This window comes from Pinus tabuliformis, chromosome 2_1, assembly GCF_031772625.1.
Source record: "Pinus tabuliformis cultivar Carrire ecotype Pingquan chromosome 2_1, CPIR1, whole genome shotgun sequence".
Lineage (NCBI taxonomy): Eukaryota > Viridiplantae > Streptophyta > Pinopsida > Pinales > Pinaceae > Pinus > Pinus tabuliformis.
In genome coordinates this window covers 506,663,256-506,690,319 of record NC_142299.1, presented here as the reverse complement: position 1 = coordinate 506,690,319, position 27,064 = coordinate 506,663,256, and the positions used below count along the sequence as shown (strand labels likewise).

The following is a 27,064-nucleotide window of genomic DNA, read 5'->3' as shown; positions in this document are numbered from 1 at the left end:
ATTGGAACCGGAAGCAATCACAGAAACAAGAACTCGACAGCTACGAAATCGATCAATTTCAGAGTATCTTATCAAGTGGAAGAACTTATCCGCTGAAGATTCCACATGGGAGGATGAGAATTTTATGCAGAAGTATCCAGAACTGCTCAAGCGTTGAGGACAACACTTTTTTGAAGGAGAGGGGCATGTTGGGTCCCTATAATACTAGTGATTACCCCATTACTATTGTAGTTATACCCCTATTTATATTGTTGTGCCCCTATTACCCCCATATTGTTATTTCTGTGCCCCATAGAATCCCTCTATTGTTATTTTTGTGGCTTTATATTATTATTGTTAGGTCGGCTGGATTATATTGTGACTCCTTAGACTCCTATATATAGAAAGGAGGTTTTGTCATTTGTATCATCCAAGAATTGTTCATTTATGTAATGTAAAGGAGGTTGCCCCCTCGAAGAGGCTGAATTCTAAGGCGTGGATCTCTCTTTTCTATCTTTTTGTGAGCTGGTTTCATAACAGAGAATGCTTCAAGATTGAGATTCCTTGTACCATGTGATAGAATTATGAATACCCTCCTAGTTAAGAGGGAGTGTTGAAAATTGTAACTAGGTTCGGTTTTCATAATGACCTAATTGTAATTATGACATTTTATATTCTTTATAAAGAAAGAAAAAGAAAGAGAGAGAAATTATATTTCTATTTTTGGGGTATGGGTTTCATACTCAAGTTTGAGTCAAAAGCATGTTCTTCGTGCTTTTAGGTTTTCTAGATCTTTCTAGGATAAATAATATTATTGGTCATGTGTCATAGTCCCATTAGGACTTATTATAATAAGAAAGATAATTATTTTATCAAGAAAAAACCATTTTGGATCCCAAGACCAAGTTGGTCTAAGAGCAAGATCAAGTCGGCCTAAAAGGAGGGCTATTCGACCTCTCAAGGAGGCTATTAATCCAAGGGGTTTGACCCAATTTGAGACACTCACTCAAGTCAAGTTTGATTTGCAATAGTGAAGGAGAAGAAGAGCTCGAAGGACAAAGGAAGGAAAAAGTGAAATTTCTTGGGCTAAATCTCTCTCTCTCTTTCCACACATGTGAAGCTAGGGTTTCTGTGAAGCTGCAGTTGCAGGAGGCTGAAATTGCATGGCCGAAATTTCGAGGAGCAGTTGCAGGGCCGAAATTCTAGGATGAAGTTGCAGTAGGTTGAAGTTTGGAAGTTTCCATAGAGATGATCTTGCTAGGGGCTAACTTGGTGCTTGGTAGGGTTGTTGGCTTTCGTTTTTGGGTCTTGGAAGTCTTTTTGTAAGCATATTCTAAAGAAGAAGAGAAGCATTTTTTTGGGTTTTCCCCTTGGAGGATTTTTCCCTGGGTTGGAGCCTATATCTTATGTACTTTGTCTTATTGTGATCTTCATTGTTTTGATAATTGCTTGATGAACAAAGATCTAATAAAGTAATAAAAGACCAACAAATATCACGAGTAATTATCAAGTTAAGGAAAATCGTCTATAATAAAAAAGTCTCCTGATTTTCCAACAGGTGGAGGCAAGGATGAAGTTGATACAATTAGGAATGCAAGAAACCCAAAAACCCTAAAAGATGAAGCAAGCAAGCATGACTAGAGATAGTGGGAATAATTCTTTTAGAGATGGACTGAAGAACAAAGAAGGTAAAACATAGCCATTTAGGGCCTTCGTGTGGCTGCTATGGTCTTTGGGTTGGCAACAAGACAAAGAGAGAGGATTATGCTTTAGTTATGAAGCAGAGGGTTTTCTTATGGCAAGGTGGCATATTAGTGAGTATGGTGAGTGGTGAGTAGTGGCCAAAATCAATGCTTGATGAATGAAAATGGTTGAGTGCCATGGAATGTGTATACTTTGAAGATAATAAAAATTGCTGTTGGTAGGGGTTTTCATGCCCAAATAGGGTTTTCCATTATAGTCGCTTTTGTTAATCAATGTAATGTTGGCATTGTAATGGCCATGTTATGCATTCTGGCATTGCAGTTTTATGAAATGAAGAAGACATCCGCTATGTTTTATTATTGAGTTGTGATGCTTCCCTGAGATTGGATTTGCTTCCACATTTTATAGCTGTGAACCCTAAGATTATGTAGTTTGGGTTTGCATGATAGAAGGGTCTCTTTATTATCATAAATATTACAGTAGTAATTTGCAACAATTTCACCTATATGCAAGTATTCAAGGCAAGTGGAGATATGGTGCATGGTTAGAAATCCTATCTCCGCTTTGGTCCACAAAGTAGAAACTGTAAGCTCCAATTTTTGCAGTATTTGGAACGGTTGTTATAATTTCCAAGCATTTTCGAACTTACGTAGATGAGACTGATGCTTGAGTAAATAGATTATCAGTCTCTTGTTTTTGCAACATGCTCTCTCCATCGGGTTTTTCAAGATGAGACAAGGAAACCCCGTCTCGTTCCACGTACCCGTATAGCTCATTAAAAGGAATTTGTCTTATCTGCATGTGCCCTCAACAAGGTCTTCTTGCAAAAACGAAGGCTGGATGTCCATTGTGAAATGATATATGCAAGATATCGATCCTTTAGTAGGACCTGCTTGCATTAGAAACAATAAATATCCACCATATCTTCCTTACATATAACTGAATAGGATTGTTTAACTGAACTTCAGGTAGAACGCATTAGCAACACCTCGCCCCAAAACTAGACAGTACGTATTCAAGGACATGGGAGAATCAGTTATGAAATGCAAAAAGAACATAATCTCCGAGCTATAATTGATTCCCAAACAATCAATAGTCAATGCTGCCATTGCCTATCAAGCAGCCAAATCCAATCAATATACAATAGGAGAAATGCCCGGAATAACATCATACAATGAGGTCATCATTTTCTGGCATTTATAAGCTCTCGCATTCAATGCAACAAACTGCCAGGGGTTTCCATTTCCTCAACCCATCGCATTTCTTTTGTTTAAGCATTGTGACTATGGCACATGATTTCTTCCATAAAGTTAAAAGATTGGACTGGATCAGTGGATGTCTAGCCACAAACAAACAGTACATTGCCTGAACTACCAGGACAAAGGTGACCACGTATCCTGCAGACTTTTCAAGTTTATGTATATCACTTGTTACGTTAAACGTCACCAATAATCTCCACAAGAACATCTTCCATCTTTGTAATGATGGTAACGATTAGAATCCCGTAAAACAATTTCTCGTGCAACAATCTTGGAGATAAACTTGATGGCAGAGTGGCAATCAAGACAGACTCGAAGGTTCTTGATAACTCGGATAGTTGTTCCAGGCAATGTGCTTATTAGTCCAAATGCAATTGCCAGCTTTTCACTATGGTGAGAGAGAATTTGCTCTTTCTGTTCTTCTTCAACATCATGCAGCACAAGCCTTGTCTCAGGCACATATCCTGCAGCCTTCATCTCCCTAGAGAGCCTCTCCAACATTGAATGTATTTTCTCTGTTTGTGGGTGTGATCTGTCTCCTGCAAGAAATGTATGTACCTGTTTATTGACCTCAATCCAACTGTATCCAGGCGTCTTGTTTACGTTCTTACCTTTCATCAGTCTCCGCACACTTGCAGCATCATCCCATCTACCAGCTTCGGCATACATAGCAGACATCAATACATAAGGGGCAGAATTTTCAGGGTCCAGTTTAAAGAGGTGTTTTGCTGCATGCTGTCCTAGCTCTAAATTGTTGTGTACTCTACAAGCAGCAAGCAGACATTGCCACACACTTGCACTGGGTTCAATTGGCATTTTATTAATGAAAGCTTCCGCTTCTTCAAGCCTACCAGCTCGGCCAAGAAGGTCAACAATGCAGACATAATGCTCCATTGAAGGCATGAGGTGATAATATTGACTCATGCTATTGAAGTATCTTTGGCCCTCATCCACTAGTCCTGAGTGGCAGCACGCAGATAAAATACCAAGTAAGGTGACATCATCAGGTTTCATGCCACAGTGTTGCATCTGTTCAAAGAGTTTAAGGGCTTCCCTACTATAACCTTGCATGGCATACCCTCCAATCATAGTATTCCAGGAAACCAAGTCATGTCGATTCATTTTGTCAAACAAATCCCGCGCCTTGTCTATCATCCCACATTTTGAATATGTATCTACAAGAGCATTTGCCACAATGTCATTGAACTGAAACCCATTCCTAGTGATCTCTTCATGTATCTCCTTAACCTGTTCAAGAGCTGCCAAGTTGGCACATGCGGGGAGAACACTTGCATAGGTTTTGGGTTCTGGCTTCAAACCTGCCTTTTTCATTTGACAAAAAAGTTCAAGGGCCTCCAAACTCTGTCCATTTTTGGCATATCCTGCAATCATCGTCGTCCAAGAAACAACATTTCGAGCAGGCATTTTTTGAAAGAACTTAAAAGCCTCCTCACAATCCCCATTCTGGGCATAAGCTGTAATAATGGCGTTCCAAGAAACCACATCAGGCTCAGGCATTTGTTGAAAAAACGCAAGAGCTGCACCAATTTGTCCATTTTGGGCATATGCTGTAATCATTGCATTCCGTGATACGACATCGGGCATAGGCATTTGCTGAAAGAGTTCAAGAGCCTTATCAACATGCCCATTCTGAGCGTACCCTGCAATCATTGAATTCCAGCAAACCACATCTCGTTGATGCATTTTGTCAAACACATTGTGTGCCTTCTCTGTACACCCACATTTGGCATACATATCTACGAGACCACTTTGCACAAAGACATCCGACTGAAACCCATTTCTAATTATAGATTTATGTACCTCAATCCCATGTTGCAGAGCTGACATTTTGGCGCACGCTGGCAGAACACTGGCAAAGGTAAACTGATTGGGTTGGACTCTCCTGTTTTGCATCTGGTAAAAGAGAGCAAGTGCCTCCTCAAAAGGTCCATGCCTGGAGTAAGCTGAAATCATGGCAGTCCATGTCCGCACATCTCTGTCAGGCATTTCATCGAAAACCCTGCGAGCATCTACCAGACTCCCGCACTTGGCATACATGTTCACAAGTATATTACCCAAAACTTTGTCTGGTATACATCCCCTATCCTTCATGTGGGTGTGCGCTAATTTGGCCTCTGAGAATGCTTTCTTCTCAATGCACAGTTGTATGAAGCGAGCATATATAACGGGATCAATACGCTTATTATCTATGATATGCAGAACCTCCGATGCCTCTTTCAATCGCCCCTGTTTACACAATTTTCTCAAGTCCTCGGCAGAAGCATTGACCTTGACAGTGTCTTCCTTTCTGGGAACACCAGAGGTATATTTTACTGCGTGAAATTGAAACATTGACCCGGCAAACTATGCCTTCTTGTTCTTAATAATTCTGAACGGTTGTGCCATTGCTATCTTAGGCTCAGATTATGCTGGATGCTGGTAACAAACTTACATGCTGACATGAAATTTTAAGACCTGGTAACCAAACCAATAGTGAAAAACATTTGACTACTCAGACATAGAAGAATGAAAAACTATAAATGCAAGCATTTTCCATGTTGTTGGGAGCCCTACAAGCTGGTTATTCAAGCCAAGAAAACCCTTTTAAGAGACAAGAGGTCCTGCATACATGAAGAGTTATCAACGCCTTCAAGCAAGTTACATGCAGAGGTATTTCTCTCTGAAGTCATTAAAGAAACCATGGATCGACACTAAAAGATCAAATTGCCAACATTGAGACATGTCGAGGTGCACACTGGACCACAGTCATTGCTTTGGTTTTAAATGGGTGAACCACTACTTAAACAAGCTCGCATTGTTGAAATATAGGAATGTTCAATGCTATCCCTCCAAGAACTTCACAAGGGAGACAACATTGAAATGAACCAGCAATTCTATAAGTTGGCATTACATATGAAAATGATCATGTATAAATCACGCTATCTATATGAAATTCATGTTCCAAGGTTTGAATAGTATTTCGAATGGAGATGATTCATGTTTTAAGGTTTAATACTCCAATGGGGGTGTTACAAGCGTATAGGAACCCCCAAGGGTTTCGAAATAGCATTGGACGAGGAGTTACCCGTATGTCATCTTCCTTCGACAAGGTGGGCATCATAATTCGGATGCGGAGAATTTGTATGGGGATGGAGGTGGTGGCCCTCGGGGAGAGAGCTCGGCTCTACACATCGCTGTGCATGGGTCGCGCGTGGCACATCTGGGTTTACACCATGGGAGCCACCAACCCGGGTTCAGTTATATTAAATGTCGCATGTAAAGGGTTGAGATTTTTGTTTGGATTCCCTGTTTTGCTAACACAACCTCTCTTGTTTGCGCATGGAGCACGTCTCCCAAGGTGGATTGGTTATCGCAGATCCTTGTACTGACAACAGAGGAATGTTCATTTATGACCTCATTCTTGGCCACTCTTTTGGGATGGCGAAAACTTGGAGTCTGTAGTACACTTGGCTACTGCCAAGAAATTTGCAGATGACATGTTTTAATTATGATGGATATGATCTTACGCAGATATCTATTTATATGAACTTATTTGCTGGCTAGGGGTGGCGAAAAATTGGTTATTATAAGATTGACGTTCTTCTGTTGCAGAGGTTAGGCTCTTGTTCGTGGTCTCATCCTCAAGAGGTTGCAGTGGAAGATATGTTGGATAAGTTGCATCTTTTCTCAATTCGTCAACCTCACTCACTGGTTCAGAACTCTCTTGTCTTGCAACATTGGGTACTCCTATTCCCCTTAACTTGTTATTGTGGGAAACTACGTTGGTTTCAGAACTTGCACTATCTATGGTGTCCATGTGTTTTTGTGTTATTTTTACACAATTTTGGGTCAGGTCCCTTGTTTGAGTTGGTCGCGGTTCTTCCTTCAACGACCTCCCAAAGTGATGACCTGACGAACATTTCGTTCAATTGTCTAGTGTTGGTATGTGGCGTATGGTACAATGAACTTTCTAACTCTGGTTCTGATAGGTATACTGCCTTTTGTCACCCTTTGGTCTATCAAAGCACTCAAACCCTGGCATGTTCTGGTTTTCAAGTCATCTGGGTCTCAATGAAGTTATTTTGTTGTGTGTTTTTTGTCTATTCGAATGCAATCGGTCTTATGTGATCGTAATCGGTTCACATTCGTCAAACTAGCCTGCCAGCAAGTAACATTTTCCTAGGATCACTCTTCCTCTTGTGAATTATCCAAAATTTGTATGCGTCGTCTCTACAAAGGTGTTACTACTCAGGGGTCAAACACCATTTACTCTTTCAGTCGTTTTGTATATCCCTCTTCGATCCGCTCGGTCTTTATAGAGAGGCCAACAACTGTATTTTTCCCAATTGTTTCGAGTGTTGGTCTTGTGTTTTGTTGGCAGGTTACCTGTAGAGATGGTACCATGGAAAATGCTTCCTTGTTGTCGGGGAGGTGCTTCGGGGGCATCTTCATCTAAACACCGACAACTATTTGGGTGTGAATCAATAGCTAACTTTTTTTTATGTAGCTCCCCTAGAAGTTAGAAAGGAGATTCTAGATTTGGAAGCAAGGGAGTTTGGGGATCAAATATATCACTTTGATTCTGAAACTGGTAAGCAGTTCTTTGAAATGGGTTCTTGATCTTGGGAAATTCAGGAAGAGAAGACTACATTTTCTCCATTCCATCACTCTACATCGGCAGATGGAAACATTGCTTAGTATGGTAATTCGGGACAAACATGTAGACAATTACAAGCTCTTTGTTGGACAAGAAGATATCAAGAGAATTATGAGGGACATTAGATATGACCTCGATGATATAGTGGTCAGATTAAATCAAGTGGAAAGATTCGTGGTTTTAGATTAACGGAAAAAATCAAATGATCATCAGGAGGATGATGCAGTGATCAATGTTCCTCCTCTAAGCAATGTCCCACTTTTGAACACAACAGATAAAAACTCTCCTCCTCTTTCTCCAGTCATCATTTTGAACTAATATGTCCATTACATTTATTTTTTTGCATACTATGTTCATGGTCTATTTCTAGTTGTTAGTAGCTATCTATTGTTTTTTGGTACTCTCTATACTTTTGTTAGGCCCCTATACTACTAGTGTAACCCCTTATTGTTATTAGTATAACCCACTTATTATATTGATGTACCCATGTAGTGCCCATATTGTTACTATTATGCCACATAGAAGCCCACCATTGTTACTGTTGTGCCCTACAATATTATTGTTATGTAGGCTTTGATTGTATTGGGACCACTTAGACTCCTATATATAGAAAGGAGGTATTTTCATTTGTATCATCCAAGAATTGTTCATTTATGTAATGTAAAGGAGGTTGCCCCCTCGAAGAGGCTGAATTCTAAGGCGTGGATCTCTCTTTTCTATCTTTTTGTGAGCTGGTTTCATAACATTTGGTATCAGAGCTTTGGATTCTAGGGTTTCGCTGCTCCAAACAGGTCATCGTGGAATTTTCGCTATAACTTTTTTTCTGTGACGTTTCAGAAGTCGCAAAAAAAACCCATTTGAGAAGAATTGGCGCTGAACCTTGGGTTCGAATTTCAGATCTTTTTGCGCGATATTTTCGGAGATATTATCTGCGGAAGTTGGTCTTTTTGCAGACTCCTGAATTACACTCAAAACAGGTGACCTGGGGAAAATCGTCATAACTTTCTTTCTGAGCATCGGATTGAAATTTCGTAAGAAGGTACAGAAAGAGGACGGACTGCAGTTTCGGTTTATATATTTTTCAGAGTCAAAGGTTGAAACAGTGACACGTGGCACTTCATACAAGTTCGCTCTACTGAACTAGTCTATAATCAGGTCACTGCGGGAGATTGTGCATAACGTTTTCTTGGAGAATCCAATTTGGATCATACTTGTGGCATTGGAAAGAGGACATAGAGGGCTACTACAGGTCACAAGTTCAGAACTTAAAGATCCGAAAGTACAGATTTACAGTCGTTTCAAGGTAGAGCTCCTAAAATCAAGAAAAAGCAAGATGAGGAAGTTTGATGGCAAGGATCCGGTAAATTGGATACTTCAGATGGAGCAATATTTTGATATACATGGTGTACAACTGTTACAAAAGGTATGTATTGCATCTTCATATTTAGAACCAGATCAATTTTTATGGTACAAAGGGCTTTGTTCTCGTAAAAAACTTGTTACGTGGTCAATTTTCACGGAGGAAATGATAGCACATTATGAGGATACAAAGAGCAACACCTTCTTTAGAGCAACACCACAACAATTGGAAAGAGTAAAAGGGCTTTGTGACATAATGGAAAGCAAAATTATGGAAACCAGGAAGCATACCCCTCACAACTATAAAGATGGAAGTGTTGTTTCTCCCAGCCTTTCACAACCTACAAGGGTTACACCACAACAATTGGAAGAAAAAAGAGAAAAAGGGCTTTGTTACAATTGTGATAGCAAATGCACTAAAGGTCATAGGTGTGATGAGAAGAAATTATTTTACATAGAATATGAAGAGGAGGAAGAAAAGGATCAAGAAACATCAAAAGAAGAGGATATACGTCAGGACACCACCCCAGAGAAAGAAGAAATGAATCAGACCATATGTTGTAAAGCATTGGCAAGAATTACCACTCCTCAAACTCTCAAGATAGAAGGAGATATCAAGAAGAAAAAGGTGCAAGAAGTGAAAGATCACATCGAGAAAGAAGAAATGAATCCAACCATATCTTGTAATTCAATGGATGAAATTACCACTCCTCAAACTATCAAGATAGAAGGACACATCAAGAAGAAAAATGTTCAAGAAGTGAAAGATCACATCGAGCATCAAGAAATGAATCCGACCATATCTTGTAAAGGACTGGAAGAAATTACCGCTCCTCAAAAGATAGAAGGACATATCAAGAAGAAAAAGGTTCAAGTAGAGAAAGATCATATCGAGCATCAATAACAAGTTCTCCAACTTTTAAAGGATAACGCCACTTCGGTGCAAAATCAAATGAAACAACAGGTAGATCAACATCGTAGTGAAAAATGTTTTGATGTGAGTGATTGGGTATTTTTACTGCTACATCTCAAGCAAGCTATTTATGAGAAGGAAATGTTGGCAATACTACATGCACTTAAAAAATGGCGACCTTACCGAATGGGAAGATGCTTCAAGGATGAGGATGTGGAAGCATTGTTTTGTGCTATTTATATTATCCAACCAAATTGGATAAACGAAGCAACGGATGAATGGAAGAAGAACGAAGAAGTATGGCCACTTATTCAAAAGTTGCAAAAGATCCAAATTCAAGCAATATTGCCAGAAATTGAAGAGGAAGGAAAAATCATATTGGAACCTGGAGCAGTCACAGAAACAAGAACCCGACAGCTACGAAATCGATCAATTTCAGAGTATCTCATCAAGTGGAAGAACTTACCCGCTGAATATTCCACATGGGAGGACAAGAATTTTATATAGAAGCATCAAGAACTACTCAAGCGTTGAGGACAATGCTTTTTGAAGGAGAGGGGCATGTTAGGCCCCTATACTACTAGTGTAACCCCTTATTGTTATTAGTATAACCCACTTATTATATTGATGTACCCATGTAGTGCCCATATTGTTACTATTATGCCACATAGAAGACCACCATTGTTACTGTTGTGCCCTACAATATTATTGTTATGTAGGCTTTGATTGTATTGGGACCACTTAGACTCCTATATATAGAAAGGAGGTATTTTCATTTGTATCATCCAAGAATTGTTCATTTATGTAATGTAAAGGAGGTTGCCCCCTCGAAGAGGCTGAATTCTAAGGCGTGGATCTCTCTTTTCTATCTTTTTGTGAGCTGGTTTCATAACAACTTTTGTTCTATAACACGTGCTGAAGGCCCTTGGTTATTGTTTTAGATATGGTTGTCATAGTTTTGTTTTTTCAAATGTAAATCCGTGAATTTTAAAGTTATATTCCTTGGCTTAGAGACTATCTTAACAATCTTTAGGTCAATTAATGTGGACATAAAGTTTTATCTTTGTAATTTTTTATTATTATTAAATCTATGAAAAAAAATAAAAATTATTAATTATATTCATATATGTATGTTTGAAACAGTATAAAATTTATAAATAGCGCAAAATATATATAGATAATACAAAATATATGAACTTGAAAATATACCAATTAAAAAACCAGAAATAAAAAGGTTTAATTATTTCTCAATCAATTATTTATGTCAAATAGTTTTTTAATTTATAAATCGTAGATGATACCAAACATATAAGTTAAGCTTAAAAAAAGAAAAGATGAGAAAAGTTTAATTATTTCTCAATCAATTATGTAGGTTAAATAGTTTTTTTATTTATTATTATTATTATAATTATATATATATTAATTTTAAATTGAAGTATATGCTTGTATATTATTTGTTTATTTAATTACATCTTATTAAATAATAATTATATTAATTATATTTAATAAACAAATGGCTCTAGCTAAATTTATTTAAACTTAATTCATTAATACATAGATATATCAAAATAAATTAACTTGAAATAATGTTAACTTTGTCTTGAAAACCACAGTGTTCTCATAATTTGTTAATCAGATGTGCACACATAATTAGGTACTAACATCACCCATAAAAAGGGCTTGGAGTTGAGAGAAGAAAGGAGGATTTACATGTTATCATTTTATAGATAATTTCTTTCCTCTCTAACAAGGATTGATGATGAAGGGATTTGGCTTTAATCGAGTGGCTTAGTAAAAATGTTTTTAACTCAATTTTTTGAGTAACAAACTTAATAGTCAAGAACTTGACCATGAAGGAGCTATTATATGTAGTGCATATGAACCTCACTGAGTCACTAGGTTCACCTATGTAGGACCCTGAAGTTTGGGCTATGTCGAATTTGAAAGCCATCTTAAAAATCTGGTGAGATTTATACCAGTTTAACATTATCTTCAATGCATTTTAAAAGGGTGGAAGATTTATGCACGAAGGATTTGAGAGGATAGAAGGGAAGATAAGACGCTTTGCAGAACTTTGCTATTGCTATTAATGCTTTGCACGTTAAGTGTTAAGTGTACAAGTTGAGGGCTATCATGAATTGCAAATAAAACCAACATGAATTAAACATTGAATAGGAAAACCGGGCAATAAGGGTTTTACATGGGTTATTGATTTTCATGGTTTAAACTTTTAAAGGATTTATATGTTTGTAACAATAATTATTATGCGATTTAAATTATAGTGTGCTTAAAAAAAATCAATATGGTTATCCAAACATTTTATATATAGATGTCAATTGGGTTTTGCTCAAGTGGTTGGGAGAAATATTGATATCCTCCCCACTCGGGTTTAATAACTGCATGTGACATGTTGAGCTTGGGTTCAATTCATGGATCTGACATGTTGAATTCATAATGAGTATTTCTTGTAATGTTTATATAATGTTGAAATTCACCGAACTTGATTTTGTCTTGATGATTTTTTGTCAAATTCAAATGTAGTTGAATTCGAACACGAACGTGAGGCAAGTGACTATGGGACCTCGATGTGTTTGGTGCACTAGTGCTCAACTAAAATGTGTGAAATATGGATAATGCTCTCATTATCATACCAAAGAGTTTTAAGCTAATCTTGGTGTTGGGTATGTGTTATATTATTTGTATGACTAGCACTACATGTGATTTGCATGTATTGGGGATAGTAGGGGGGTATCAACCCCTAGCCCAGGGGTTTGGAGTGGAGCCCTTGAAAAAAAATTGGGCGATTCTTTACATTTATTTATTTTTTCTTTTCGACACATAATTTTCACTTTTATCAGTTTTTTGGTACATGATAGTTCATCCCATGATTTTGCAATTATGGTTAAGGAACTATGATTGTATTATAAACCAGGATTAATGGATTGGGGGCTTGCAGATGTCACAGGATATACATATTTGTATTGTAACATTGTAAAGATGAAATATATAGAATAATAATTCTAGCTTTCCCAGTTTGGGTTTACATGGTAAAATCTTTGTGTTAAATGTGTATATGTGTGCCATTGCGCCTTTTCTATTTTTTTATTAAGGATTTGTATGTAGTAATCAATTGTACAAGGTTAAAACCAACATTTGGTATCAGAGAAATATGGATTCAAGGAGATGTCTTTTTGGTGAAGGGATTTGGCTTGGCCCTATAGAAATATTGTTACAGTGGGAGATCTATTGTATCATTTCTTGTGGTGAAAGGAAATGGTGAGCAATTCAAATATTGAGATCAAGAAATTCAATGGGAAAAATTTGGAGTTATGGAAGCTCAAAATGGAAGATATTTCGGTGAACAAAGATTAGTGGATCATTGCGGATCAAGATACTACACTAATAAGGATATTGAAATAATATTGAACCAAGCTAGATTGGAAGGAAAAGAGAATAATACAATTGTGTCCCTTAGATTTAATATTATTGAATGTTCTAGGAGAAGCTACAAAGAAGAAATTATGGAACAAGTTAGTGCCTTTGTATTAGTTTAAGTCAAATTGTTGTTGTCGATGAAGCTATACAAGTCGTGGATGAAGAATGGTGACTTGATGACAAAGCATTTAAACACCTTCATACTATAGTAAGTCAACTATTACTTGTTGATATTAATATTTCAAAGGAAGATATCTATACCGTTCTCTTGAATTATTTACTAAACGTGTGGGATAATTTGGTTGTTTCCATAGGTAGTAATGCAATTACTTTAAGTTTCAATGAAATAGTCTCATGTTTTTATTAGAGGAGATGAGATGGAAAAACATGGAAAGTTTGAATGCAGAGCCTTATTTGTAAGAGGACATTCTCCTAATAGAAATAAAAATAATCGATCTAGTGGGACATCTAAATATCTAGGAATATTCATAAAGGTATGTTGGAGATGTGGAAAATAAGGGCATTGCAAGAAATAAAGTAAATACAAAAGAGTTGAGATATGAATGGATATGATGATTATATTTCCCTAGAAGCAAAAACCTTTCAAAGTGAAGGAAGGGATGTATACCTAGCTTCTTCAAGAACACATGCAAATCATGAGGCATGGTTTGTAGACTCAAGTACATCCTTTCATATGAATCCTCACAGAGAGTGGTTTTGTGACTATGAAAGGTATGATGATAGTGACGTTTTCTTAAGAGATGCCTTGACAACTAGAGTCATAGGATGAAAATAATTCAAGTTGAATCTCATGGATGGAAGGATTAGAATGGTCCCTATTATTATGCACATCCCATGATTGGCCCAAAATTTGATTTATGTAAGCGAAATGAATGATGTAAGTGTTAAAATAGTGTTTAAAAAGGAAACCTCTAAGATGGTCCAAGGAGAAATGTTATTGCTAAGGGTAGTTAGTATTGGAACATGTATAACATACTGGGAAAAACTATTAGTGATGGGGACAAAAATTCCACTACTCCTGAGAGTGGAGTTGAATAAGGAAAAATATTGTAGTCTCTAAAGAGAAGATTATGTTGTGGCATCAAAGACTAGGGAATATAAGAGAGAAGGGCCTTTGAGTATTGCATGATAAAGGTATGGTAGAAGATATGTCTAATTTCCCTCTGGATGTTAATTTATTTGAACATTACTTATATGGGAAGTAGAATCAGGTAAGATTCTCCTCTGGTGCTATAAGGGAGGATATAATAACACTCCAAGTATGAACCCTATGTGTATTGTACATATCATGTTTAGGCTTGTGAGCCAGGAAATATTTTGGGGCCTATGTGCCCATGTATATATGTGTTTTAGGCTAACATGCCTATGTTCATATTTTTAGGCTAGAGTGTCTATGTGATTTTTGTGGTGAAGTAAAATTCTAAGTGCGGACACAAACAATTCCTCTAGCCCAATAGCGGGTCTAGCCACAACCAATACATTCTATGGAAGATTTCCTTAGGTTAGAACCAATTAAGAGGGCCTACCTCTCAGTACGCTTATCCTGTATGGTGATGACCTTGCTTGCTTGCTCCAGCTATCTCCCGTTTCCTTCTTCGAACACCAAAAACAAGTAAACAACATCAAACAACAACCGTGATAATAGAAAAATTGTAATTCAACCTACTTAACAAGTCAAGAAGAATTAAGCCATAAACATGTGAGATGACACATTATGTAGGAAATCAATCGATAGTTGCATATATATTAAATCAAGAATAGATTACAACCATTGTCTTGACGTTGCTTTTATCCTCCGACAAAACCAGGTTCCCACACACTTCCGTTAGCATTCCATGATGGCCTCAACAATGATAGTTTTAAGGCTCTTCCCTTTAGTCTTCACACTAAACTAAATTCTCACTTCTCCCTCACACACAACTAGAGAGCTACAACTATGAATAGCTTGTTGTTTACTCCAAACTTAATTAGCACTAGCACACCAACATTAACACTAGCGTGTGCTTGGGAAAAAGGGAGGTTTATATAGCATGAATGGATGGGAGATGGTTCCTCTTCTCATGGTAGAAGGTCTTATCTCTTGACGTAGTTCCATCCTTATAGGAGAAAGGATCCCAAACTGACATCCTTGACTCCATCTGACCCAACCATTTACCAAACTTCTGTTACGAAGCTTCTAGAGCTAGAAGCTTCAGCTCCTTATTTAAAAAACTTTCCAAAAGAGGATCGACACGACTGGAACAAGACTCAGTCGCTCCGGTCGACGCTAGGGACAGTTCTAATCCCTGCATATCGGCGCGAGGAGAACAAGGGTCATTAGCGTCGGTCTTGTAAACTAGAAAAAACATAAGATTTTTGGGAAATGATGCAAAAGGGAATTGTTTTGCTCATGAAGAGGGACACAATGGGAGTTTATTCATGAAGGGGAAGCATGTAGGGTTCATTGTAGAGGTTATATAGGATCAAGGAATAAGGAGTACAGGGACAGTGAAAAAATGATGTGTAACAGATGCCCCCTAAAGCGTGAAGGTCGAACTAGAGTGAGGGATGAAATGTTTTATGAATTAGTGTGGGGAACCGGAGTCTGTCGTCGGAAAACCTGAAAGCAAGTACATATACATATACATAATTGAAAACTTTTTCAAATGATACATGAATCATGGCATGGACGCAATTATCCAGAGAATGATCATGTAAATGGATCTAGGCATGGGCGTAGCCATCCGATAAAGAGGATCATATCAAAACCAAGGGCCATCCAATAATGGGAAGGATCACATATGATAATTCATGGTATGGTCGCATCCATCCATCTGAGAGAGACATGTATATCAACATGATCATGTCACATCGCCTTGCAACCTGCCCAGGGTCTTGCGCTCCAACACGACTCGATCAAAGTACAAATTCTAACATGTGAATAGATGTGTTGACGTCAAACATGCTATAAAATCGCTTGATTACCAGCCGATGATGTGAATTGCTAACAAGCGCAAGAGAAACCACCAATAATGACAATGGTCCTCAAGGTACTATCAGCAGAGTTCACAAAATGTAAATAGAGGAACTGAAGTTGAACACCCATGAAATCACGTGATCGAAAGCCAATGATGTGAACTTGTCGTTGAGTGCAAAGAACTTGCCATTAGGGCATGCAAGCTCTAAGGTACTGGAAGGGAGTCTCTCGGTCAACTTCCTGGATAATGAGCTAAAGTCGACAGGAAGTGACCATGTCGAAGGAGGGCCATGATGTATCCCACATCATCGACACGAGACAGAGGGATGCAAAATGATTTTTGGATGATACAGAGAATCAGGAGTAAGTGTAACTGTAGAAGGACAACTCTTGAACATATCAGTGACACGACTAGAAGTTTGGTAGCTCTTGGATCCATAGGATTAGTGGTCATGATGACGTGGCAGAGATCAAATGCAAGGAAAAAATGAACGGCCCAGCCTAGGAAGATCAACGATAAAAAGGAGGATATCCCATCCCGACACAAAGCAGAAAGTGTCATCTTCAAGAGTGAGCTACTGACACAATTGATTAGATTTCCAAATTTTCCCCCACCATTCCTGGTAGGTACCCACTTATTTGTTAATCGCAAGCTTGAAGGGGATAACATATGCTTGCACTGTAAGTTCATCCTTCGGACGAATCCGGCCTAGTAAGTTTAACGAGCCCTAGGAAGGAAAAGCTCATGTTCGTCATGGTGACGAATCCGATGTCATTTAATATTTTAACGAGTCTAACAAGGGTGTAACTCGTTATCTTTTTCATGTTTAGAGAGTTTGAAAAAGACATAGAAAAGAAAACTCCACATGGTCCCTTTTCGTACATTTGTGTCTCTCGAGCCTGAAAAGGTAGAAAACGATACTTGAGAGAACCGCTTGACCATTTCAGTCAAGGAGTACCCTTTTCGTAAATAGTGCATCCCAGCCCGAAAAAGAGGTAAACGTATATTGGGCGTACGACGCTTCGCATTTGTTAACAAGTTTGAAATGACAAGGGCTCGACTATCTTTTCATGTTTAAAGGGTTCGAAAAGAGCTTGAAAGCGGACCCCCCATTTTATTCTCTTTTACGAGTCAAAAAGGAAAAAATACTTGGCAATCTTTTCATTCGAGTTTTACGAGTCGAGAAGAGAGATGCAAAGTGACTCGACATCATCTTCAAACATCCTTCACCTATTGCTACGCAAAAAGGTAAAGAGCTTTATCCAATTCTTGAGGAAAAATAGGTCAAAATACTTTTAAAACCCTAATATTTCACGAAAAACTGAATAAAAGGAGGGAAAAGTAAATATTTTTTACCATTTACCATTTTACCTCCTTGTGAAAAAATTTTCACCCACTTTTGCCCTAATTTTTCCGGAGCAGATTGCGGGAGATCCGAGAGGTCATTCGCTGAGCCGCCAGCTACAGGTAAGAGCTAAGTCCCTAAGCTCCATTTCCATATTGTTTATTCCTATTTTCATCCATTTTTTAAATTTCTGAGGGAGGTTTTCGATGCCGTGAACAAGGGAAAAGCCATTTTCCTCTCAAATCCACCATTTGAATCCAAATTTTACTTGCCAAAAATGATTATTAACTTGAATACATGGCTTTTGCAGGAAAGAATCGTCGAAAATGGCAGACTGGAAAAAACGTGAGCTCGAAGATGTGGACACCCAAGCACTGAATTATCCAAATTGCCTAAACGCTTTGAGGAACTATAGGCTCCTCAAGTTCTTTCTCACACCAGGGATGTAGGCTCAACCTGAGCTACTTCGATACCTGATTAGTCTCTGGGACATAAATTGAGAAATATTCATCATTGGTGACCAGGAGCTGGAGTTAGAAAATTCAGACATATATTTCATCACAGGACTGTCCCAGAGAGGGGAACCAGTCAACCTATATGGGTCACGACCGATTGGGGCAAGCATATCCATGCTACTTGCCGAACATTGCCCTGAAGCCCTCAAATCCAAGAGCGGCAAGATTGAGATTGCCACTATGCGAGATCTGACACTGAGAGTGCTACTGTTGACTATCAACAGAGTGGCGAGGTCCCAAGCAGTGCACGAGACTAACAAGTCAAAATTTCTATATGCTATCGACTGTACAACACCAACGATCTTCAATTGGGCAGAAGCCATGAAGATCAACATAAAATGCCAGCTGACAAAAGCTAAGGCGAGGAATCTGAAGCAATTTTTCTTCGGATCTGTACTAGTGACCTTTTTCTTGGAACAGGTGCCGCTTTTCCAGTACCAACTGACTAAGGTGGATCAGCCGATGCCATGAGACCCATGAATAGCCCGTTGGAGTCGTTTGATGCCTAGGATCACTATGGGCCAGCATATGTCTTACATGCCCACCTTCTTTTCATGGCTACGACGACAGCTGATCGTAGTGGAGGATTGGCCATACAACGGTACCAACTTCCGCAGAGATCTGGACATGCCGCTACCAGATGGGGAGGATTTTGATGATGAAGGTAAAAAATCAATTTTTAATTTTGTGATTTTTTAATTGTTTTTTATATATATGCGTTTATAACATTTTGTTTTATCAATGCAGATGTTGGACCAGAGTGTCCTGTCGGGATGTCCCCGATAGCCAGGCGTGTCGCTCGGCAATTTGATGTTGCTCCTTATCAGGAGGGGAGTGACAACGAGGAGGATATTGCGAGGAACCTTGAGGGGTTGACTCGTGGTATCCCAGAGTATGCTCGAGTGGGAGACATCCCGCGCCAATACCAAAGGCATATGGCGGGAGTATCGGACCGGATCCACCAATTGTTAACTTGTGTTGCACGAGTAGTTTCATGTTACCATGATCACCATGTTGATTAGTTCCTAGGTCCAAGATTTTATATTTTTGAGGCCTTCGTGCCACAAATATATGAGGTCTGTGAGTCGTTGTTGTTATTTGAACACACATATTATTTTTTTGGGGTTTTGATGTATCAAACATTATCACCATATATATATATATATATATATGATGTATGTTCTTGCTTACTATGGTACAAAAGATTTGTTTTGGCTTTTCACATGTTCTGTAAATGTCTATCCAACACATAATTAGCTAATGCATCGGTCAATGTATTCATGCGTCTAGGAATATGATGATATGTAATGTAATCAAAATTTCTTTCCAATAGATGAATACGTAGATACATTCTCAATATCTGAGGGTTTCTGACGGAATATTGCTCATTGAGTTGAAGGACAACAAGCTGTGAATCTAGGTTGACAACCAATTCCTGAATGTCAAGAGCGATGGCTTCTGATAACAATTCGATGACCGTGTTGTATTCAACAATGTTATTAGTTGTGTGACCTAGAAAAATACCTTGAAGATCAATCAACTCACCAAGAGGGTCATAAATGGCCCATGCCCTAGAGGATAGATTCCAGGTACTATGGCAAGCACCATCAGCAAAACTGATGTGAGGATTAACAGACATCTGCAAAACAGGGAAAAACATAGTAAACAGGAAATTTGTTTGAAAACTAACACACCAAACCACATTGCACAAAAATGAATGACACACTAATGTACACAAGTAACCATGCAATATGACCTAAGCATAGTACTTTTTAAGATAAAGCCCATTTCGGGGTTTGTCCAAAGGATTTCCTTCATAATCAATTAGCTCATAGGCCCCTTTTTGAAAACTCATTTAACAATGTAGGGCCCATGACACATGGGTTCGAACTTGACTTCCCCAAACTTATCATTAGCTTGATCGTATAGTAAAACCAAATCCCCCTCAGAGAATGCGAGGGGGGAGACCGACCAATCGAAATGGGACTTGATTCGCTTCTTTTATGCTTCAATGACCAAAGCAGAGAGATGACGAGTCTCATCCAACCATTCTAAATATAAGAGGTGCTCTTCCTGAGGTGATGTTTTGGGGAAAAGTTCGACAGCTAGCTTGAGTGAAGGAATTTTGCATTCAATCCATAACGTTGCTTCGAGCTGGAATGGTGTGAAACCAGTTGCGTCCTTGGTTGAGGTTCGGTAAGCCCATAGAGATGAAAAGAGCATGAGATGCCAATTGGACATGTGCATCCCAATAGTACGATGAAGCATTGTAACCAAAACTTTGTTCACAAATTCAACTTGACCGTTGGCCTTAGGGTAATACGGGGTGGAGCTATCATGGCGCAAACCCAACGTAGAGGTTAGCTCAGCCATCATGTAATCTCGGAAATGGGAGCCATGGTCTGTGACAATGACTTGAGGTACGCCGAACTTGGAAATAACGTGATTGAAAATAAATTGAGTCGTCATTTTACCGTTTGTAGAGTATGTAGGCATTGCTTCGGCCCATTTGGTGAAATAATCCACAGCAATGATAATATAACCATGCCCCCTGGCCGAACTAGGGTTAAATGTCATATAGTCAATGCCCGATTTTGAAAAAGGACCAACAGTGATGACGGGGTGTAGGTGAGCAGGTGGGGCGTGCATCTTGCGCTAGTAAATTTGGCATTCATGGCACTTGTGAAGAGCAAGGATGCAATCCTTAAAAATGGATGGCCAGAAATAACCAGCGTGAAGGATTTTTTGAGTGGTAGAATAGCCAGACATACGACTGTCGCATGCCCCAGAATGGTAGTCATTGAGAACTCTCTCAGCCTCCTCGAGAGTAAGACATTGGCAAAGAATTGAATCGACACTGACACGGTATAAAGTATCTCCAATAATACGGTAGGGTTGGGAGTGATGTCGGATCTATCAGCGATCATCCTTAGTCAACGCGGACTGGAACATGGACATCTGGAGATACATGATCATATCACCGTACCACGGGTCAAGAGTGTTGATCAGGAAGAGAGTCTCGTCCAGAAGCAGTTCATCTGCACCAGTGGCGAGAGACGTAGAAGGAAGGGAGCAAATCAACTCGGAAAAAACTAGTGATTTCTTACATTTGGTAGTAGTGAACACCAAATCGAATTCTTGCAGGATGACAATCCATTTAAAATACTTTCCCCCCAGCAACTGATGAGTCAGGATGTAGGTCATGGGGTTGCATTCAGAAATCACAGTAGTAGTGTGTAAGAGAATGTAGTGCCTAAAGCATTGAACAACTTGTACGGCAGCTAAAGCCAACTTCTCAACATGGGTACAACGCGTTTGGTGTCGAGGAGATTATGACTAAGGTAGTAAATAACATGTTCATTGCCTTCTTCATCATCTTGTACCAATAGCATGGCAATAGTGCTAGGGGCTGTAGCTAGGTAAAGGAAGTAATCGCGATGATAATCAGGGGGTGCAGAAAAGGAGCATTTACAAGGACAGTCTTGAGGTCATCAAAAGACTTTTGGGCAACCTCATCCCAGACAAAGGGCATTCCTTGCTTGAGCAACCAGGTAAATCCTGAAGCTAGCCCAACATAATTGGGTATGAAATGACGGAGGAAATTTGCTTTTCCCTGCAAGCTCTGGAGTTGGTGCAATGAAGATGGGGGGGGGGGGGGTAAATTAACAATGGCCTCAACTTTAAGTGGATCAAGGCGAATACTGTCCTTGGAAATGATAAAGATGAGGAGTCGTCTGCATTCAATGCAGAAAACACACTTATGCGGGTTTAACCAAATGTGGTAGTGTCTAAAACGAATAAAAATCTGCCGAAGATGGTCAGGGTGATCTTGGCGCTTATGAGAATGAGTGGGAAGGTCATCCAAGTAAGGCTGAACGATGTTGCGAATATCGTGAAACGCATAGGACATCACCCTCTGAAATGTAGCCCCAACATTTTTGAGGCCAAAAGGGAGCTTTTTGTATGTGAAAGTACCCCACGGACAGATAAAAGTTGTCTTTTCTTGATCGGCTGATGCAATGTTGATCTGTTTGTAACCAGAAAAATCATCCATAATGGAAAAAAACTCGCTCTCAGCACATTCATCAATGATCTAATCAATGAAGGGAGTGGGGTAGTTTTCCTTAGGACAGGCATGATTGAGATCACGGTAATCAACACAAACGTGGATCGTGCCTTGTTTCTTTGTCACTGGTACAATATTTCCTTAGGTTAGAACCAATTAAGAGGGCCTACCTCTTAGTACGCTTATCCTATTTGGTGATGACCTTGCTTGCTTGCTCCAGCTATCTCCCGTTTCCTTCTTCGAACACCTGAAACAAGTAAACAACAACAAACAACAACCGTGATAATAGACAAATTGTAATTCAACCTACTTAACAAGTCAAGAAGCATTAAGCCATAAACATGTGAGATGACACATTATGTAGGAAATCAATCGATAGTTGCATATATATTAAATCAAGAAGAGATTACAACCATTGTCTTGACGTTGCTTTTCTCCTCCGACAAAACCAAGTTCCCACACACTTCTGTTAGAATTCCATGATGGCCTCAACAATGATAGTTTTAAGGCTCTTCCCTTTAGTCTTCACACTAAACCAAATTCACACTTCTCCCTCACACACAACTAGAGAGCTACAACTATGAATAGCTTGTTGTTTACTCCAAACTTAATTAGCACTAGCACACCAACATTAACACTAGCTTGTGCTTGGGAAAAAGGGAGGTTTATATAGCATGAATGGATGGGAGATGGTTCCTCTTCTCATGGGAGAAGGTCTTATCTTTTAAGGTAGTTCCATCCTTATAGGAGAAAGGAGCCCAAACTGACATCCTCGACTCCATCCAGCCCAACCATTTACCAGACTTTCGTTATGAAGCTTCTAGAGCTAGAAGCTTCGGCTCCTTATTTAAAAAAATTTCCAAAAGAGGATCGGTGCGACTGGAACAAGGCTCAGTCGCTCTGGTTGGCACTAGGGACAGTTCTAATCCCTGCATATCAGCGCGAGGAGAACAAGGGTCATTAGCATTGGTCTTGTAAACCCTCAAAAACAAAAGATTTTTGGGAAATGATGCAAAAGGGAATTGTTTTGCTCGTGAAGAGGGACACAATGGGAGTTTCTTCATGAAGGGGAAACATGTAGGGTTCACTGTAGAGGTCCTCCAGGATCAAGGAATGGAGAGTACAGGGACAGTGACAAAATTTTGTGTAACAATTTTAGGTTAGCGAGCCTATGTGCTAAAAGGCTAGATAGACTAGTTTTGTAAATATGTAGTCATGCACATGCTAATAAGATATACATCTATCGCAGACTAAGTTAGCTAAGAGAGTATTGGGGGCTAGGACCCCATGAGTGGGAAAAATAGATGAGGGCTAAGTAACAAAGTGTTTAAGCTCATGGGGCTAAGCCATTATTAAAAATATGTCTAGAGTCAAAAGTGACATGTTTTTATCCTAAGTCCATAAAGTGAACTCACGAAGTGGTACTTGTCAAAAAGGAAACATTCACATAAAAAGGGAAATTTTAGTGTTGTTCCATTCATTTTGATCATTGAATATTGTCATGGGGAATTTTAGGAAGGTTACTAGACTTCCTAGTGGAGAAAGAGGGAGATGACCTTGTTCTTTTGTTACCCTAAGAATCCTAGGTAGATTTGGGGGGTATGGGGATAAGTTTCTTTGGTGGTAGTGTGGTACATGGAGACTCCCATGGGAAGTTGGAACTCTTGGAAGTCGCACAGCTCTAAGACTCCATGGTAGGCCTAATCTGGGGACCCTGAAAGGGTAGTGGCATAACCAGATGGAATATGGTTGTAGAGAAGGGGGTGCACTACCCTTGGTTGTGTAGGTTGACTGGATGAGAGGCTATTGGTTTGAGGCTACTGAAGTTAAGTACCTTGGTTTGTTACCTTCTCTATGCAATTGTGGATCATAGTTGGTTTTAGGTGGTATTTTTCCTTGGTGAAGTCATATCTCAAGCTCGGGGGTGACCTCTTGTTGAGAGATTATAAGGATCATGGTATATGGTTGGGTGGAACGTCTAAGCTTTGTAGTTGATAAATGCTTCAATTATAATATACATGATTTTCATATTTTTGTATTTCCTATTATGGTTACTATGTGTATTTAGGCATGTTGTTTATGGAAAATGAATTATATATGTGTATCATGCTTTTATATTTATTTGCATGCAAGGATTGCATGATAAAATGCATTGGATTCTTAATAGAGTAAACAATTAGCTTTTGGCTTGATATTGGAGCATATTGGGCATTATATTGCATAAAATAATAGATGTATGATTTTGAATTTAAGGAGAAATTTCAGAGGTTAGTTTACATAGATAGTGATATGCCCAAATAGGTGTCTAGGGGTGTTACAAAGTGGTATCAGAGCCCAAGTTGCAACACTAGGCTTACATGGGCCAAAGATATAGAGAGAAAGAAAAAGTTCCAAAGTATATTTACAATTTTTTTAACAAAATATTGTAATTAGCTACTGTTATAGCTCAAAAAAGTCACCCCCAAGGTCAAGAAGAAATACATATACTTTTCCAAGTTAGAGGATCATTTTGTGACTTATGAAGCATCAAATTCCTTAGTTATGGGAACAAAACTAGAGATACTATCAATGCTCCCCCATAATGTTTTGGATTGAACTAGAAGGATACCAATGCCCTCTCTACACTGCTCCAAAACAATGCAAAATTTCGACTGTATTTGGTCCAAGTTACCAACTTTGATTAAAATAATCATGATTTTTTTAAATAATGATTGACTTGGTCTATCCTAACTATCAACTTGATACGGTTAAGAAAGTGTCTAGGTGAAATGTGTTAGCGCTTGAAATTTCACCTCAGGCTGAGAAAGGTAAACCTCAAGGCTACATCAAACCATTTAGCCTCGTAGCTAGCCCTACGGGGCAGGAGAAGGCTCTCTCCGGTCTATCTCGGTAAAATCTTCAATGGATGAGATGACCAACAAGGTAACACTGATTTTAGGCTAGTAAACTGATAAAAGAGTTTGATTTGGAGTTTTTTTGGTTTTTGGTGGCAAATTTGAGGAGAGGGCAATTTTGGGTGCGGGGATTGGACACAGTTTCTGCAGGGGGTTCTTTGGGGCGAGGTAGGAGACAGTATTGATGCCTTTGATTGAGGTGGATGATCAGGAATGAAATATGAGGAGCTAAAGAGAACAAACAATAACTTTGAATTCTATTTAGATAGTAGAAAACATTGAAATTAAACAAACTTAAAAGCAGAGCATGACAGTCATGAATTCTTACTTTAACACTTCATTTGTTTAATGTGCAGAAAGAAAAGAAAGGAAATGGTTCACATAACACACTTACAAGTACATAGAGAAACACACCATCAATACATGTAACCACAAGAATCCCAAAAAGGACTGCAAAACCCTGGTCTTCCTTAGCCAAAAATTGCAGAGATATAGTGAATAATACAATGATAGCTTCTCCCTCAAGAGTCCAACCATGAAAATGAGCAAGAAAGTACATAATATAGATGATCTAACCTCTTTCCCTGCCTCCATGGGTCGAGCTCACTATCCTAGGAGCTGTTTCAACCACTTCTAAACTAAGCACTACAAACTAGGCAGTCAAAACAACTTGCCTCTATAAGCTAGGAAACCAATTCATTCATTTAATTTTTACCCTTTTCATGAATGAATCTTCTAGAAGAGTTACATAAGAGTAAAAGTGTCATAAAAGTACAATAATTACATCAAAGAGGATCATAATCCACCCCAAAAAGTCAAACATAGTCAAACTACGTTTTTCTGAGCTGTACAGTGAAATTTGGAGAAAACTGCCTGACGGGTCGCGCGCCCCTGCCTGACGGGTCGTGCGCCTTTGGCACCATTTCTGGGGCACTTATAGGTGTCCAAATTGAGCAAGAGTAGGCTTGTTGGAAAGTTCTGTGAGTCTACTTTCCAACCCAACTGGAATTTCTGAATTTGGAGGTCATTTGCCCCTCCAAATTTGCAATCTCCCAAGACTGCTTTCACTGTCTCAAAAATGTGGCAGAAAGTCAAATTTTGCTTGTTTTTTGACTTTTTGGAGGCCCAAAACTTCACAAAATCTTTTGTCCATCCATGAGCATGTGTAACTTTGCCTGAAAAATCTGGAAAAGCTCAGTTTTTGCAAAATGGAGTTGCCAAGATGAAGGGTCGCGCGGGGGGTGAGACCCGTTAATGGACAAAACCTGTAAATTGCCTGAAAAAACCAAAATTTACTCAAAATGCTCAAAATTTCTTGGGATTTGTGCTGTGAGTCCCCAATAAAGTACCATGCTCAGTCAAAGAGGCTTTGGCCAAAATTTGGAGTGGATCGGGCCTTTTCCGTCCTTTTAGTGCCTTGGCCAACCTCCTTGGATCCGGCGATTGTAGTTTTGACATTTCTCTAAAACCATGATACCTGTGAAAAAAGTGAAGGAGGTTTTTCTTCTTCGGCATGTTATGGACAAAAACCTCTCTCAGTTTTCCAAAATTCATCTTTTTATTGCTCTGGAACATCATTTGAGTGCGACTTGTCCCGATGTGTGAAACAAGGAATTTTGTCGAAAAGGAGCGAAATGAAGGGGATAGGGGGCTTCTAAATTCTTGGGGAAATTTTTGGAAGTAGGGAGGGATGTTAGGAAGCAGGGGAAAGTGGAATCTCAGAGATTGAGTGAGGGGAAGGGGTCAAAAAGGGCAAAAACACAGGCCCAACCTAGAAAATTGCCAGGTTGTAGCTAGAAACTAGGGTTTGTGCAAAAATGAGGAATTTGGCGGATCTAAGGGATGGGAAGTGTTTGATAAGGTACTTTAAGGATAGGGGAAGGTGTATGAACATCAGGATACAAGTTTTGCCGATGATTTGACCATCCAAGAGAAATTGCCTTCAAAACCCTAGGAGAGG

At 39.0% G+C, this 27,064-nt stretch overlaps 1 pseudogene; it reads right to left on the bottom strand.

Annotated features, from left to right (window-relative positions):
* Positions 1–2,180: 2,180 nt before the first annotated feature.
* Positions 2,181–6,190, bottom strand: LOC149201181 (pentatricopeptide repeat-containing protein At2g03880, mitochondrial pseudogene; annotated as a pseudogene).
* Between the last annotated feature and the right edge of the window lie 20,874 nt (positions 6,191–27,064).